The 20,144-nt window shown below is 32.6% G+C and overlaps 1 pseudogene; it reads right to left on the bottom strand.

Moving 5' to 3' along the window:
* Window positions 1-2,181: 2,181 nt before the first annotated feature.
* LOC149530660 (cytochrome P450 86B1 pseudogene) lies at window positions 2,182-3,756 on the bottom strand (annotated as a pseudogene).
* Between the last annotated feature and the right edge of the window lie 16,388 nt (window positions 3,757-20,144).

Below are 20,144 nucleotides of genomic sequence, written 5' to 3'. Positions count from 1 at the left end.
CCCATTTGTTGGTGACATCCTTTTGTCTCTCCAAAACCTTGGGTATTAAAAGAGTCAAATTATAAAATCAAATAGGAGAACAAACTATTAACCAACATGATTGTAGTTATTGGAAGTAGATGGTCGTCTCTGTGGAGAAGATGAGGTTGTCACCATGGAAAATACCTAGAAATCCTAGAATAATCTGATCAAACAAGCTAGTAAATGAAAGCAGGGAAAAGATAGTTGTTTGTAAGGATTCAATCTAAATTATATTTGAGAAAAAATAGTTATTTAATATATTTACTCTAGAATTAATCACTAATATGAGATGTATAAGCTCTACATTTTAATAATTATATATTTTTTAATGATTATAATACTTAATTTTATTATATATTTGCTAATGGTTATATTACATAATTATATTAATAGACATCACCAATGGAGAATGATAAAATTATTTAGTATTGTTTAACTACAAGTATCATGCCAAGAATGAATTATTGAAAATAAGAAAACAATTTCATGTCATATATTGTATTCTGTAATGTTGTATTCTAAAAACTTCTAGAGGTGCATTATTCCTATGAAAATATCTACCTCATTCAAGCTCATGTAGAATATCTACTTCTTCACTAGTTTATTTGATAAATTAATACATCATGAGTTGGGTGGTATACAAAAGTTCTAGTAATTGTCTCTTGTTGTGGGTGATTTCTTTGCATTCCTTTCTTAAAGAACTCGAGCAACCTAGTCTCAAGTATCCGCATCGATTTAAATATATTTTAGCATGTTTTGAATTCAAAAGAGGGTTCCTTAACTGTTATTATATTCAAGATATCAAAAGCTCCCATATTTGTCTTTGTTCGGATAAACTTTCCTCTTCCCTTAAAAAAATTGTGTATCATAGCTACCACAATCGTGATACATGAACTTGAAAATATATATGCACCCTTCAATTTTATTTTAAATGATCTTGGCTTATTATTAATGAGAGTTTTGACTCTTGAATTTTCTTAAATCCACTTTTAGCTCGTCACCCTAAACAAGTTCTAAGTAAACATTGCTTGTTGGGAATGTCTCAGGCGACCACTTGTTGGTTTCTAAAATTCTTACCCGACCACTTGGCTTTGTAGTGCTAGCATGGGTGAGAGGTTGAACCGAGTTAGTCATATGGTAGGACATCAGTATCACATTTGAGAAGAACCCAACTGTTGCAAAGTGTTGTGAATCGCATCAATGTGGAAAGACATAATGGAAAGTGATTTTTTCATGATAACTTGTGAGGGTCACAGATAAGAGATACCCCTAAAAACATTGCCACCTTCAAATTGTTCATTGGAGTAAAGGGCTTGAGAATGCTTGAGAATTCATAGTCATAGTAAACTATATAAATGCTAAGGATCGCCCTTAAGAAAAAAAATCACTTTTATTTTAGAAGGCTCTACCTTGGTTTAGAAGACCTTAATCAAGTGTTGCTGAAACCATAATAGACACATAATGCTTTAGTGTCGTTTGGTTTCCAACGTGGATTTTTCATCGTGCCCCATCTTTTCACTATTCCTTATATTGATGTGTATGTCTACAATTTTTTAGACTTCAGTGTGGAATTAGTTTAAAGTATACCATATGTGTAATACCCACACCGGTCTACATTTAAAAATAAAGTGTTCATCATTTGTCAGAATTTGGACAACATGTCCCAATAGGTCCTGACAAGAATCTTCTATTTTTGATTTGATTATAAGCCTAAAAAGATAGAAACATATTCAATTGAAATCGCGTAAAACTAAAATTGGTCATTAGAAAAGATTGCATCAAATATGTCAAAAATGCACATGTTTGATTTAAGATGAAGTATTAAGATATTCAAATAACAATTGTATATTATTATAAAATATTAGTTTATAAATATTTTAATTCTAACATATTTTTCTATTTAGATTTCCTTCTTATATAAATTTATATCTATATATGCACGTACACGTATGCATATTATGCTTCAATTTATATTTATATAGTGTGCTAATATTTATATTGATCTAGATGTGGTAATAAAGTTAATATAATATATATATAAACAAGCACATACATCATATAACTTATATAATATGAGAAAGCACATTTATTTGTGCAGATAGATGGGCTATATGGTTTATATGGTATAACCAAGCCAGTCTGGTAATGTTGCCATAGAGTTTATTCGTTGCCCTCGCCATCATCTCCCTTTTCCCTCTTGTGGACTGTTGCGCGCAAACCATTCTTCATGAAAAGCACGAGCCCATATTTGGGTAGCACAGGATGCTTCTCATCAAACTTTATGCAATAACGAATGAGAACCGACGCCGCAGCCCACTTCATCTGCCAGAACGCGAAATCCATTCCCGTGCACAGCCGAGGTCCTCCATTGAACGCTAACAGCTTCAAATTTGATTGCTTCGCAAACTTACCGTTCCTCATCCACCTCTCCGGCCTGAACTCCAGACAATCCTCGCCCCAAACGCTCTCCATCCTGCCGGACGAGTAAATGGAGTACATAACCTACGCGCCCTTCTCCACGGGGATGCCGTCGGGCAGAACATCGTCCTCCTCGCAAGTCACGTTCTCAATTGGAATTGGTGGGTACAGACGGAGAGCCTCATTCACCGCTGCTTGCAGGTACTCCATCCGCTTCACTTCTTCAAAGCTAAAACTAAACGGATCCGCCTCATCCTCCGGACTAGTACTCTTCCTCTGCTTCACGATCTCTCGGAGCTCTGCTAAAATCTCCCCTTCAACACGGGGGTTCTTCGCTACGAGCCACAAAAACCAAGTGAGCCCCGCTGTAACGGTATCCGTGCCCGCGAAAATGAGGTTGACGAGTAAATCAGTTTTCAGTTTCATGGAATAAAACTGCCCGCTTTCTTCCTCGTACCGAAGGAAGGCCGAGGTGATGTCAGCCAGAGGAGCGCTGTCCTGCTTTGCGGCCTCGCGGTCATAGTTCCAGTTTTGGACAACAAAGGCGTAGACAAAGTCTCTGGCTCTAAGAAACCGGCCCTCGGACAAAACGTTGAGGAACCTCAATGTTTTCCAGCAGAATGGGGGCATGAGAAGGCGAAACATGATGGACTGGGTGGCCTCAAGGAAGGCCTCCAAGAAGGGAACTCTGGGATCACCCGGTTTGAGGCAATCGAGCTCCACACCGGCACCGAAGAACCATGCGTTACTGCACGCAAACCGGTGCAACACGCCTTGCAGCTCAATAACTTGGGCTCTCTCGCAGGCGCAGGTGAAGACGGGGAGGAGATTTTTCTGCATCGTGTCAGGCAGGGCGGCGGCCACACTGTGGCGGAAGGCGGGGGAGGAGAAGGCCTTGGCGATTGGCACACTCAGCCGCTTGAAAGCCTCCCCGTCTTGCAGCAGAACTGATTCGCCGAACATGTCGCGAAATGTCTCTTTGTAAATCTCCCCCTTCCCGAAATTGTGGAACCTAGTTTTGAGCATGTATTCTATGTTCGCCGGGTCGGCCGTCAAGATCCGGCTTTTCCAAGGCCCGGGAAACCTCTTTGTTCCGCCATTAATGATAAGGAGGTCAGTAATCCAGTCATAAAGGTGGCGCCAGTGGAGAAGCAACGAGGGAAGCACGCCCAAAAGCGGCCACACCGTAGCCCCTCTGAATCCCGATCGCATCCGAATCCCTAAACTCCAAATGACCAGCACAATTATTATTCCCGCACACCAGCTTTTAGAAAAACTTGTCCACCCGTTTGCTACAGTTTCCGATAGAACTGCCATTTCTTTATCAGACCCAAGCCTCCTTCCTCAACGCACTCCTCAGAAATATATGTGTCTTCAAATTGACAACATTCAGCTTCTCATATCGACGTGCCGTAGGCGGTCCACTGACTGAGGTAATTACAAATGTCGGCATAGGTGGGTCTTGAACTAAATTTCCTTTACTGTTTGTGTACCCTCTTCCTACCCCCTACAAATGTTGGTGCTGAAATTAGTTCCATTAATTTTTTAAATACCTTCTTCCAATAATAATATTAATTTTGAGAAGAAATGCTTGGAGTGGTAAAATCAACATTTTCAAAGCCTTATTTGTTAAAATAAAAAATTGACACTTGTAGTGTCTAATAGTCATGTCATAAGAGTTTATTTTATTATTAGCATACAACTATTTAATATTATATATAAAAAGATATTATTTGGAGGCTCCATACATGTTAAAATGAAAATTGAATAAAAAATAAGTGCTTCTAGAATAAGATCTCTTGATGCGGTCAAATTTTCTATTTACCGTTAGGCTCACTCATGTGTTAGTTAAGAGATGTGGAGATTAAAAAGTGAGGGAGACATGCCTAAAGAGACCATACCATAGCCCCTCTAAATCTCGATCGAATTCAAACACAGAAACCCAAATGAGTAGGACAATTATTACTCTTCCAAACTAGATTTGAGAAAAAGCCTACCCATTCCCTATAATTTCTGCAACATCTATCATTTATGTATCAGATCTAATTCTACTTCATCTTCCCTGAAATGTGTTTAATGTCTCTTTCCAATTGACAATGTTCAACTCCTATACTAGGAGCGGTAGCTACCCACCATTCAAACTACTAAGAATCTAACATAGTTAGGTGCTAAAGATAATTTTCAGTAAGTGTTAATGTATAGGTTCTTCCAATGCAGGCATAGTTTTAGTGCTAAAAATTACTTCCAATAATTGTTAATGTACCTGCTTCGAGTGCAAATATTAATTTTTAGACACATTTCTTGATGATGTGTTTAAGTCGACATCTCAAAAGTAATGCCATAAATTGGGTGTGTATAAAATATAATTATTCGCTATTTTATTTTGTAAAAGAAAGAAAGATTCTTTGTTATATCATTATAGGAGGATATGCATATGAATATATCAATGGCTTATAGTAATAAAATATAACATCCTTCCTTTAAAGATAAAATAATCATTGAGGAAAGTCATTGTACTTTCTTAACTAGCACTTGTATTTAAATCCAATGCAATAATTTTTTATATTAAGAAGTAGCCAAAATGGGGGTTGACCCATACAAAGAAAACTGTAGACTAAGAATCAATCAAAAGTCATTACCATGCAATTACCCAACTCCCTTCTTAACCATCAAAAAACCCCACAATAAAGTGTTTTTAATACTACTACTAGATATTCACAATGGCCATTAAACCAAACCAGTAAAAACTAACAAAGAGAGCCCTCATGCCAAGCCCACAAAAAATCTAATAAATTTTTTTTTTAATAGTAAACCTAGGTTAATCGCATAATGATATTATCATGTTGCAACTAGGTTGTCCATAAGTTGAGTGTTTCAAGGTGCACATACTTATGGTGTCCGAGGTGTTGAAAGATTTGTTAAGTGTTGATTGACTTGAAACTTACTCCTTAACTAAGGGGTGTTAGGTTGTTAACGTATTCCAAGTGTAATGGTCTTATAATATTTTAGGGTATACTTTGTTAATGACTATGCTAATCTCATAATCACATCATCTTAACCTTTAATAATCTAATTATATCTCTCCATAAGGTCTTTATCCTAATTGAAATAACAACTAAATCTTAATTTCCATATACCACAAGCTAGATAACTAGAATAATCGTGTTCTCTCTAGGTAAATAATTATGAACAACTCATTAATCATTAAAGGGGGTTATTGACCAACACCTAATGACAACATAATCTTTATCAAATCTACTCCCCCAATTATGAGTCTTCTTGCAAAGGTGAGAGAGTCTTATCAATAATCCATGTCCTACTTGGAATACATACAACAATATTGTATTCTTCTTATTCATAATACTTGTTGAACTATATTTGTTTCTATAGTTTTATATTAATATCTACCCCGCTTTTCTCTAGGGTCTACTCTCTAAATACTTTATGCGAAAAAATTGCATCAAAAAGTAATTCATTCATAACTTTGTGTTGGTATAAGAAAATGACCATATATACAAATTTTAAAATTTATATTCATTATATAATTTTATATAAATACAAAAGAATTATATATTAATTTGTGTATATATTGAATATACAAATTACAAAAGATATCAGTACTGAATACAAATTATTATATACATATATCAAACAATATATAATACATATGTTTTTAATATATATATATATATATATATATATATATATATATATATTAAGTTAGATATATACATATTAATATACAATAACAAAGAAGGTTAAACTATAGAAATGCTCATAACATCTATCCTAAACTAAATCAAGCTAAACAAATATAAAATATCCATTTAAAACAATAATATAAAATACTTAAACCATGTACTAAACACCCCCCTATTTACTCACCTAATTCCCTCCTATCCTAATCCCTCTACCCATCTACTTACCTAAGGTCCCCTTTCTTTATTTCATGTAGACATAAGGGGGCTCGTGGTACAAACAATAGCCATGCCTTCCAACTAACTAGTTCCACCTATGATACGCATCCCAAGGGGAGTGTACATGCGTGGGTGGCTCTTGGAGGCTATTGAAAGCCCACAATGTAAAAGAGGGTAATAGCCACCTAGCCAATAGGATCAATTGCCTGGGTATGCCCATCCTCATGCCCTCTAATGCATGGCATCCTGGCTCCTACGGGCATCGTGTGGCCGTACTCTAATGGAGCCTGACAGAGGGAAGTGCATCCAGAATGTGAGATGTTGAGGTGGGTGAATAAATAGATTACGATGGAACCCCAATTTATATCAACCAAGATTGCAAGTTGCAAGACAAGATTTGCATGCCATGAAATAAAACATGGCGATATTGATAGCTTTGTCTAGCTGGTCAGCACTAAATGCTTGCTCATCTTATAATACCATCGTCCGCTTCTCCATTTCTCTCAATACAATATATTTCTTCGGTCAACAATAAGACCGAGCAATGGAAAGATTGTGGTCCTCGTCCATAATTTTGGATAAAGAGTCTGGCCAACTATTTTACACTATTTATTGAATGGATCCAATTCAAATGGTTCATCATTTTTACAAGCTAATGGTTTGATTTTATTTTTATATTGATGTTAATTTAAGACATGATTAATGAATAATAGGTGCTGAGTTTTGTTTTAAGTGGATGTTATTATTATATTTTCAGAAAACTCATTTTTTATTGTAATTGAACCAAAGTCATAATTTAAATATTTGAATTAAATCTAAGATGATGCCCACTAATATGTCTGGAATGAAGTTATAATTTTATAAATATATTGAAAATGTTATTAATGTTTTCAAGATTATATTTTCATTATGACAGAACAAATATAAGAAAATTTATAGTTTTAAAAATGTAATCAAATTTCTACAATTCATTAGAAATACAAATAGCAGCTTTTGGATTTGATTAAACATCCAATTATTAGCCCAAAGAGTTTTAAAAATGTAATCAAATTTCTACAATTCATTATTACTTTAGATCTTTGGAGATGTGTCAAAAAAATTGGTTTTTTACTATGTTGCCGATTGGGAAAGGAATTTTAGAGCTCGGATGTTATAAATGAATTGGATTCTCTATGATTAAGACTGTATGGTTTGGTATTATATTTTATATTTGCATTGAATGTATGAGATACATACAATCTTAATCGGGCATGACTTATAATTATATTCTTTGATTTTAATTTATATTACATTCTAAATATTTAGTTTTTAGAGTATTTTTATCATATTATTGTTGTTTACAAAATCAGTTAAATTAAAAAGATTTTAAATAAATAAACAAAAATTAATATTTAAATGAGTAAGTAAATGTGATTGATAAATATATCATCATTTACATGAATATCTATGATTTAAGAATATTTTATAATGATATTAGATTTTAAATAATTTTATATAATGTGATGATTTTTCTTATTATTTAAATTATAAAATATTTATATTTTAGTATTTAAAAGATCATTTGAAAAAAATGATAATAGAATAATAATTTATTTATACAATTTTATTTGTGTAGTGAGTATATATAATAATAATAATAATAATTTAGGAGTAAAAATATTGAAACTTTATTTAATGAATGTGAAAATTTTAGTCTTATAAAAAATGATTAGTTATTATGTTTTAAACTTAATAAATTTTAATAAAATTATTCTTATTATTTAAATTAAAATAGAACTTGTCTAATAATTATAAGATTTATAAGATTTAGTGTAACACTTTGACAAATGAGCAATAATTATTCACTATATTCATGCTTTGTAGGCATATTATCTCTTATCCATACACTATTCCTTATCTCTTATCCATACACTATTCCAAATGTGAGAAGAAACATTTGCTTTAGCATTATTTTTAGTACTATAATAATTATCTCATTTATTATTACACCAAGAGGCGTAACCTATAGTGGCAGAATGAGGGAATGAAGTGTTGTGACCGCTTTAATGTTAACTTTTTCATTTTGAGAATTAACAGCCGACTATTAAAAATTTAAGTTTACGTATCGTCACATCCCATTAAATCAATGATATAAATATAGAAGGCACAATTTATCCCTCTCTCAGCCTAAACATAAGTTCATCCAGTTTCACATATATTGAAATTTGAAATCAATTCGAGCTTGCAAAGAACGCATACATTACTCAAACATATCAGTCATAGAAGAGCAGCAAAAAAAGAAAAAAGCCTACGCCATTTAGAAGTCAGATTAGGTCAAGTTGTCTACAGAAACTTTAATTGCACCTTCTTATTGAATTTTTTAGATAGATATCTCAAATGAAAAAATAACAATTAGATGATGTTGATAAACATGGATTTGATTCTGCAAATGTTTTAATTTTAACAAATGATACCTCTGGCTTTGGATGTTTTACCCTCTGCTCTTCTTTTGCTGTTGACCTCCATCTTGGTGGAGCCAGATGACTGAATAGTAATTAGGAGCATAAGTCTAACACATAATGAAAGGAAAAGCTGCAAATACTTTTAAACTTTATATGAATGATGATATTTCAACACAACAAATGACACATTTGAACAGAAGATTATCGATCCATTTTAGGGCTTACCTGAACATTATCGGCTCTTGACCTTTCTCACGCATCTTTCTTCGTATTCCTGCAAAAAAGTTGTGCAAAAGAGTCAATGGAACTAACATAAAACAATAGCAAAACAACACAAAACCAAAAACAAATCTTTGCAACTACTATTGAATAAATAAATAGGTAATACATTAACTACCATCAAATATAATTTGATAAAGCAGTTGCGAAAATTTAAATATTTTTCTAACATGTTCCAACGTACTACCTTTCGCTTCTTTGTGACAAGGTTCAGTGTGTCTTCCAGTTAATGCTTTTTATGCTTTCTTGCTTTGTCCAATGCCCCATCTGCCTCTCCAGGGTTTCATTAAAACAAATCTAAGTACTTCATTCTACAACGTGAACAAAACACATTACTAACTTCAAATTTTCAAGTCAAACAGAAGTCATATTTAGATGTATTGTAGATGACACTACAGCATTCATAGTCTCTAAATACAAGACAATAGATTAGCAAAACAAGTAAAATAAAAGAAATGATAAAGGAGATAAATAAATACAAAAAGTCATTTTCCAAAAACCCACATTAGGACATACTCGTCATTTCTAGCTTATCAATCTGCTCTTTTATAGTATTAGGATCCTTCTTTAGGATCCCAACCTCTCGTACTTTCTTTCATTCCTTCTTCTTCTACACAAAATAAGAGAACATGCACAAAGCAGCGTATTAGTGTTTTCCTAAGTTTTAAAGAATAATATACATGCCTACTCAAATCAATACAAAGTTACAAACACATAAGCCATAGAATAATATCATAGCTTGGAAAATGACACACATAAATTGCTATCATAAATCTTCCTACAACATCTGAGGATAAAATCATGATAGTATTTACTATTATTCTTATAATTTCTGATTTTATGGTTATAAAAATATTCTTGTTATGTAGAGAGGTCCTACATTTTTCTCAGGAAATGAAAAATTTAGGTATTTTGTAGTTCACAAGGTCATGGTGCAATGCAAATCTAAGATAACAAATGTATCTACATATTAATCTCCATTTTAATTGTCTATAATTGTAATACAAAGATAGATTTTGTCCATAATTTACTATGAGAAAATTTATGAAATATATTAATCTTTACTTCCATAATTCTTAATAATATATAGCTCAATATATTTTATGTTTTATTTGTTTGTGAAAGATTATTAATTTAAATCCTATTACTTTTAATGTTATCACATTCAGATTTTCTAAAATGCCTCGTCCAAGACTAAATTTTGAGAATAAAGAGCAAAGAAGACAGTACCAAAGAGAATATGCTCAAAATTATATGAGACGATGACGTGAACAAAAGAATAATGCTCAAAGAGAGGAAGCTAAAAGTCCTAGAAATGGTGACCAACAAATACAACATAGAGAATATGCATGAAATTATATGAGACAACGACGTGAACAAATGACTAATGCAGAAAGAGAAGAAGAAAGGAATCATCAAAACCAACTTGATAGAGAAAGACATGTCAAGCGTAGGGAAACTATGATGGTGGAAGAGATTGAAAAAGAAATGAGACAACATGCAGATAAGATGAGAGCACATCGTACACAAACATCTCAAGATAACCAAAATATAGTGAGAAGACAAACAAAAAGATCTATGAGCCTAGACGAGTTGAATGAAAGAGAAATACAACAAATACAACTCTGTAAACGTGACTCAAATCAAGGACAAACTCAATCTCATGAAAATTGTGGGTTTAGTTCCGATGGGATGAATTCTATGACAATAGATCATGTTCTACAAACACCAACTAATCGAGTAGAGGATCTTATGAATGTTGATTCAAGAAATTATAATTTACAATAGGAGTTCACATCACAAATAAGAAGACAAAGCCAATTGAAAAGAACACAAAATAGAATGGATAAGGGGACAATCAATACTATTCAAAATAATGGGATTGACTTGAGGACATTACAAATAATGTTTCGAAATGGACTAGATAAACTTGCTATGCCTAGTATGTGCTACATTTGTCAAGAAAGTTATCTTTCAATGAAGGTTGCACGGGTCCCTAAAGGCCCTATTTGTCATCGATGTCGACAAGAAAAGAATGAACATTGATTTTCAACATCAAACGACATGGATCCTGGTCCAAAACCATTAGAGCTTTCTAATCTAACACAAATAGAAGAAATGTTGATAGCACGTATCAACCCCATTCTTCAAGTTACACACGCAAATGGAGGTCAATTTAAATATAAAGGACATACCATAAGTTTTCCACAAGTAAGAGAAATAGCCAAAATCTTACCACATCACATAAAAGATTTACCTATTATCATTGTTCGCAAGAAGGATCAACATGGAACAAGTTATAATTTTACAGTCAATAAAGAGAGGGTTTACAAAGCACTTCAATTTAAAATAAATCATGATAAGTTCTATAGGGATGTTCAAATTGATGAAAATGCACTTAGCGAGCTTACATCTAATTTAGATGATAACACCTTTGATCAGCTAAACTCAGTTCTTATGTAATTTGATTCGGATGCAAATGAATATGTATTTGTGGGTCTAATAATGGAGATGGATCAAGGAAATATTACCAATCATACTACATCAATGGCCTCTAAACCACCAAATGCACGAAGAGAGATGGAACTAATTCATGCATGGATGAATAACCCAAATGCAGATCTTGGATCACCAATTGATTGGTTGGGAATTGGAACATCTCCAGTGAATGAGTATGTCACAGAAGGATTACTTGATATGGCTTTTCCAACACTATTTCCAGATGGACGATGTGATTGGATCGAACCAAGATTGAGAAGAGTATATCTTCATGAATTTTTTAAGCATTTACTTCGATATAGAGATCATCACTTTGGACGACACCCATGATTTAGGTATTATATGATGAATATGATCATGCGACATCATGCACAAAATTCATCAGCAGTATTTGCCAAAAAGAGCTTGCAAGATATGCCAATCACAATCAATGAGTTACGAGAACATATAGAAAATGTTCCTCACTCACATCTAGCGGATCATTTGATGCATTTTGGTACAACTCTAAGGGGTACAAGGTCTTATTGGGAAAAATGTTGAGCTGAATTAAGTGATCTCTTGCATCAAATTGGAACACCAACAGTTTTCTTTACTTTGAGTGCAGCGGATATGTATTGGCCCAACTTACAGGCATTAATGCAAGGAACAAAACCATCTAATCCACAAGAGGCACAAAAATGGCAACGACAAAATATTATTGACTACCCACATATTGTTGCATATTATATGCATCTAAGATATACAATGTTTCGAAAGGAAGTACTACTGAAGGGAATGAAAGTAAAAGATTTTTGGTCAAGATATGAATGGCAACATAGAGGATCGCCACATGTGCATGGATTCATATGGTTAGAGGGAACACCTAACATAGATAGCCTTATTTGGAGAAATCATGATGAAATCAAGATAGTTCAAAAGTATTTTGATTCTATTATACATGCATAGAATCCAAGGGGAGATCCACATCAACGAAACATACATGTATGATATCAATTCTTCTATAGCTATTCAACATATATTATGCTTCTTCTTCTTCTTTTTTACTTAATAAAATATGTTATATCTTCAATAATAGGTCCTACAATATTTTACACAACATCCATGCTTTCAAAATACACAACAACTAAGCCAAGTAGACTTCGAACATGATTATGAAGAGTTGCTCAATTGTGTTGAACGCCATACAATATGCAAAGAGGGTGCTTGCCTTCATAAAGAAAGAGGGAAAATGGTTTGTAGGTAAGATAATTATATAGATTCTTTTTTTTTTTTACTAAAAAATGAAAAAATAGTGTACAAGCTAATAGTTTTCTTTATTTTTTAGGTACAATGCAACATGGCCATTACATCTAGATGGATCAAGATTATTTGAAGATCCAACAATAAGAGATAAAATATATGAACTAGCAAGAAATGATGATCGAGTAAACACACATAATCATACCATACTTCAGTTATGGAGAGCAAATGTAGATTGGCAACCTGTTCTCTCAAGACATGCTGTAATGAATTATATTGTGAAGTATGCAACAAAAGCAGAAAAGAGTTCTGAGACATATCATCAAATGTTGGTAAGACTTGCAAATATTGAAAATTCAGATGAAGGAGCATCAAAGGCATATAAGAGACTATTAACTAAAACCCTGATTGAAAGATACATTGGTGCACAAGAAACATGTCATATGTTATTAGAGTTTCCATTAGTAGAAAGTAGCAGAGTATTTGTTACATTAAATGTTTCAAGAGAGGTGTTCAAGCCAGTGATAAAGAATGAAGAAAATGATGATGAAGCTCACCTAAAAATTTTCATTGAAGGATACATGGATAGACCATATGCAATGGAAAGTGTCACACTAATAGATGCAGCTAGATCTTGGACTTATAACTATAGAAGAAAATAAGATAATAAATGGCAAGCAAGGACAATGGTAGCTATTGTGAGAATGTTTCCAAGATTTACAAATATTCCTTCACGAAACTCACAAAAATGGGTTGATTTTTGTTGGTCAGAGTTATTATTGTACAAACCATTTCATAATATACAAAGAGATATTGGAATAGATGATTCTACAATTGTATCCAATTGGGAGTCCCTTAATTATAATCCATGGCATGTGGATAGGCAAACTATTGAAAATGAATCTGAAAATAATGTCAAAACTCATGATAATTCTAAAGATGAAAATGAATTACCAAATAATCAAAATATAATTGAACATGAGTGGGAGATAATATCAAGACTACATCATGGACAAATGATGGATCTAACAGAAATAGATATAATGGGAAGAAGAGATATTGACAGACAAAATCCATGGAGGGCAGAATATCAAGGAGAAGAATACACAAATAATGCAATACATTTTATCAATGCTATGAAACAAAATGATTTACTTATACCTGAAGATATGATCATGAGTATATCATATGAAACTTTAGGTGCTAAGCAAAAGAAAGCACTTGATATTATTATGACACATTATAATCAAGGTGAACATGTCATGCCATTATGTATGATAATTCAAGGAACAACTAGAACAGGGAAATTATATCTAATTCAAGCCATTTGTCAAGCTCTTTATGATGCATCAACACCACAACATTCTCCCCTTTTATTATTAGCGCCAATTGGAATTGTAGCTTTTAACATTGGCGCATCAACAATTCATTCAACTCGAAGAATTCCTCTTACAAATTTTTTTGACTTACAGGGCACAAGGCTCACAACATTACAAGAAGAAATTCAACATATTAGGTACATATTAATTGATGAAATGAATCTTATTAGTCAAAATTTGTTACAAAATATAGATTCAAGATTACATCAAGCTTTTCCAGAAAATTCAAACATGAATTTTGGAGGAAGATCGATTATTTTAGTAGGAGATTTGGGACAACTGCCTCCTGTCAGTGACAAACCACCTTATGATAGTAATGTTCGTGCAAAGTTATTATGGGAAGAGTTCAAGATTATTGTTACTTTGGATAAAGTTTTCAGAAAAGAAGGTGAAAGTGAAGACCAACAAAGGTTCCGCCAATTACTCACTAATATACGAGATGCAACTCCAACTATAGATGATTGGAAGTTATTAATGATAAGGAAAGATGTTTCATTGCCCCAAAATGTTAAGGAGGAATTTGATAATAATATTCATCTATTTGCAACAAATGATAATGTTCATAACCATAATAGAAAGAAATTACATTCACTAAAAAAACTAGTTGCTCGCAGCATTGCATCAAAAGAAGGAAGTACTAATCCAGGGGGAGGTGAAAATGATGAACTAGATATTGAATTGTTACTTGCTAAGGAAGCAAGGGTCATGTTAACATCTAATTTATGGATTGAAGCAGGACTTGTCAAGCTCTAGGATACATTCGAAATATCATATACAAACTTGGAAATGCCCCACCAGATCCACCAACATATGTTATGGTTGAATTTGACAATTACTCTAGAATTCCATTTGAATATGCAGCTCCAAAATTAATTCCCATTTCTCCAATACAAAGAGGCCGCACACGTCAATTTCCCTTACGTTTGGCTTGGGCATTAACTATCCATAAATCATAGGGATTAACACTTTCTAAGGCAACGGTTGACATTGGACCAAGAGAAAGGACATGACTAACATTTGTTTCTATATCACGATTTAAGTCTTTGGATGGACTTCGAATATCACCACCATTTTCTTGTGATCGTTATGAAAAGATGAAGATAGGGAAGCAAGTTGTGAACAGGAAAGCAAAGGAGGAACGACTCAAATATCTAGAAAGAGATAAATTGTATGCATTGTATATACTATATTTCATTATCCATTAAACATAATTGATATGATAAGCATCATGCTTTAAAAAGAATAATTCAGATTAATAATTTAATAGATTTCAATTTTACATGTTGCAATGCGAATGCTACTAGCTTAGATATCTTTATACATCTATCTAAAACATGATGAGAGATATCATTCTTGAGGCGCCTATCTATTCTCAATAACTATTTATTGAAATAGGCACCTCGAGATTGATATCTCTTGGCATGTTTTAGATAGATGTATAAAGACATCTAAGCTAGTAATAAATATAGAGACATATTATTCACATCACTGGAAAAGAAAATTGATAAAATGGAATTCATGATCAATATTTGAATAGGTATATATGATTAATAAATATATAATTATTTAAATATATATCCATTATTTAAGAATATAGATATTATTATTTTATTTAATGAATGTTAAAAAATAGTCATACAAAATTATATTATTATGTGTTATGTTTTATGATATTAGATTAAAAATAACTTTAAAGCAATTTTAAAAATTTACAATTATTCTTATTATAGTAATTTTAATATAATTATATTTTAGAATTTAAAAGATTATTTGTAATAATGGATAGATTAATAATTTGCTTATATAATTTTATTTGTTCATGAATGTAACAAATAGATAAAAAAATAGAAATATATAATGTTCTTAAAATAATAAAATAATAAAATATTATTCTTGAATCACTTAATTGAAATTAGAATAATTAATACGAAAGAAATAAGATATATAATATACTTTATTTACTCTTTGAAATTGAATTGAAGTTAAATCAAATATTCAAATAAAATAAATTTCAAAAAACAACTTTCAACCATAACAAATTTAAGATTGACGTGATATTGAGATTTTAAAACAAACAATAAAGAATCTTGTTAATTAATTAATTTAGATATATTTTATGAAATTTTTGTCTTTGTATACTAATTGGTGTAAGTATCACATGTCAAGTAGTATCACATTTCAATAAGTGCTAATTTTTTTTGTTTTAACAAAAGTGGAATATCATAAAATATTATACTTAATGAACTGGTTCAAAGAAAGCTCATAAGGAAAAGAAACATAAAGAAAACCCTCATTTGTTACTTATAATATACAAGATGTGCAAAGTGTAATCCCTAAACTAAAATTTTCGACGAAACCAAAAGGCTTGCCTTATATCCTCTAGATATTCAAACTCTCACAACATATTGGAACACTAATGAGGCTTTACAAGACAACCATATAAAGTTTCAATACAAATATAATCATGAATTCATTTATATAAAGTTTGATAAACTATAATGATTATCTCAAGATTAATTAATTAATTTAGAGAGAGAGAGAGAGAGAGAGAGAGAGAGAGAGAGAGAGAGAGAGAGAGAGAGCAATATGACTTATTAAAAGTAATTGAGTAGTTATCAAAAATAAGAGTTCGAATTTCCATGTGCATACTATTGGTCTAATTTCAATGAGTGTTATTATTTTTCTTAACAAGAGTAGAATATCACTATATATTATAATAAATAAACTGGTTCAAAAAGAGCTCCTGAGGGAAAGAACCAAAAAGAAAACCCTCAGTCGTTACTCATAATATTCAAGATGTGTAAAGTGTAATCCCTAAACTAGAATTGTTAAGAAACCCAAAAGGCTTCCCCTATATCTTCTAGATATTCAAACTCTAACCACATATTGAAACACTAATGAGGCTTTATTAAATAGACATATAAAGTGACCGTACAAATATAATCATGAATATGCTTATATAAAGTTTTATAAAATGTAATGATTGTCTCAAAAAAAATTGGCCATAATCCTCCATATAGATATCATCAATACCTACAAAATGAACGAATTAGTTATAAAATTTATTTTAAAATAAGGTCTTAGAAAATTGAATATCATTTCATAATTTCCTTACCATCTCCACTTGTTGTGTTTTGGTTAAGATCAATAGAAAAGGGAAACCCATATTGTTGATTAGTTTGTTGATCATCTAATACAACAATGCACATTTAACACATCCATTTAGATAAAATTAAATTATAAACTAAAAACTCAAATATAATTTCAAGTTTTTATTGTTTCTATCATAACTAAATTCTAAATCAGAATATTATTCTCATAATCTATATCACATTATGTAACAATAAGAAAAATCAAAATTCCATTACCTCCACAAGTTTGTTGAAATGTTTGAGGATGAATAATCTTTAGCATTGATGGTTGATCACCACAAACTACATCTTGGTTATTTGATAAAGCATTAAATGCAATTAGAAATGTGAACTAAGTAATCAATTTTAATCAAAATAGTTAATAGTGAATAAATTACCATCTAGTACTTGTGTGTCATCTGTTATTGTTTGGTTCAAATCAATAGAGAAAGGTAATCAACGTCGTCAAGCATCTCCTTGATCAACCAAACCTATATTGACACATGTTCAACATATGAAATAAAAATAACAAGTATTGAGCTATATGTTGAAAGTAATAAAGTACTTTTAAATAAATGTACTCACCTTGTTGTCACAAATTAACTCTTTCTCCTTGTATTGCTATGCCTGAACGATTAATGACTTTTAATCCCTTTTTCTTTTTAGAGCATATAGAGGGGAATTGAAAAATTTCATGCTGATCAACTCTTTCACTTAATTTTTGAGTCATAGGTTTTTTTTTTATGAATAGATCGATGCTTACGCATTTTGCTTGGACTAAACCACAGTGTCTTTCGCCTCATAGGCATGTTCTCTAAGCCAAGAATTGATTCAAAATTGGAACTTGAAGCAAGAGATGCATGTATCTCATTTCTAAATCTCCCAACATGTTGAATGAATTTTTTTTTTTTCATATTCTTCTCTAGTTGGAAAATTTTGGATAAATGAATTTACATAATCAATGCAATTTTGAAATTCGTCATGAGAAGTATCAAATGATCTCACACAATCTGTAGTTAAAAAAATAAAAATTGTAAAGTCAAAATACTATTTTAAAAGACTATATATTTCTTTAAAAAAAATTTGGTATTAAAACTTACCAGTGCTCTCATCTTCACCAATGTTGACTCCAAGCACATCTTAATCTTTTGAAGGTAAAGAACCATCTGCAATTGGAAAAAAATCACTTAACTTTTTTATCCATAAAATAATTTAATATTTACTTGTAAACACACATGTATTCTTATTACCAATGTTATAGTTTTTATGACCAAAATTCCCTCCAACTTTGTCGTAATCCTTAGCCAATGCAGTAACATCATCTATATTTAAGATCAATTTAAGAAGGTCTTACCAATATAATAATCTAGGCACATAGGAAGGTACCCAGGCTGACTACGGAAAGGAGGACTCTGGGGATAGGGTCCCACATGATGCTGGTGGTACCCAGCATGTGCCAGAATTGCTATCCAAGGTGGACAGACTAGGGAATCTCCCAGTGAAATGGGCCTCACTCTTTGGTGTTAAGCCTTTAGGTAAGTCCTTTTTCCCTCCAGTTAAGGTTGTGTCAAGTCTGGAAAAGGGATAGTGCATGATTGCCATTCCAAATGAAATTGTTGACCATAGCATAGCTACAATGGCTGCTACACTTGTGGGAAATTTTATGGGTTAGAGACCAAACATTGATGTTGTCTGGTACTTTACATCGAAGAAATGGAGTTTGAAAGGGCAGGTCAGTGTTACAGCTATGGCTAAGGGGTTTCTTTCTTTTGAATTCACCTGTAAAGAGGATATGGCTAGCATCCTGTGTAAAGGACCCTAGACCATTGGAAGAGCTACCCTAGTGCTACAGAAATGGTCCTCCAAACTAGATTTAAATGAATCATTCTTTTAGCAAGCTCTAGTATGGGTTAGACTCCCTGAGCTGCCCTTGGAATTCTGGAGTGAGGATGTGTTTTTGGGTGTGGCTAGTTCTTTTGGAGAGCTTCTCTCCATGGACCCAACTACTGCTTCTAAGAGCAGGCTAACCTATGCAAGGATCTGTATAGGTGTTAGAGAAGGGGATGATTTGCCTAAAGTGGTGTGCTTTCAGTCCAAACTTGGAACTCATATTCAGAAGTTGGATTATGAGAGTGTCCCATTTGGATGTTACCATTGTTTTAAGACAGGCCATAAAGCTTTTCAATGCTCGAAAGCAAAGCCAGTTAAGAAGAGTCCCTCTATGGCTTCTCTTATTAGGGTCAAGAAAGTCTAGAGATAAAAGACCACCAACCAAGGCTAGAAGGGTCTGCTTTGATGAATATTAAGGAGGAAAAAATTTCAACAAAGGTTAATCAAATGCTACCATTTGAATCAACTTTGCCTTAGGGCACGAAAGATAAGACAGGTCCTCAGGCAGAGCTATTGAAACTGGCCCTAATCTTGTCTCTTGTCTTTAGGGAGAAGCAAACTATTGTTCATTCCCAACCGACTGAGGGTGCTCTGGCTAAGGGAAGGTTGGATTCTAGAGTTGAGGAAGGAAATAAATCCCCACAATAGGCTGCTCAAGTGGTGGTGTTGTTAAGGTCTCCACTTTCTAAGGGTAGGTTGGCCCTGGCTCCCTTAGAGGTGGAAATTGATAGAGTTAATAGGGATATTATCGCCTGTCAAGACCTAGAGGAAAATCTTGTCTCCTCTTTAGTTGGAGGGAGCACAGGAAAGTTTGATTTTTTGGTTAAGGAACTGGACCAGTGGGAGGGTCTTCCAACCAACCCTAAGATTGCCCTCAAGGCTTCTAGGTTGTTGAATTTTGGTATGAAGGTTGAAGTTCTTCTTTCCCCA

This window comes from Cupressus sempervirens, chromosome 11 (genome assembly GCF_028749045.1).
Source record: "Cupressus sempervirens isolate cs-2001-9-10 chromosome 11, ASM2874904v1, whole genome shotgun sequence".
Classification (NCBI taxonomy): domain Eukaryota; kingdom Viridiplantae; phylum Streptophyta; class Pinopsida; order Cupressales; family Cupressaceae; genus Cupressus; species Cupressus sempervirens.
Note: the sequence above shows the minus strand (reverse complement) of the source record. Positions and strands in the feature narration are given on the sequence as shown.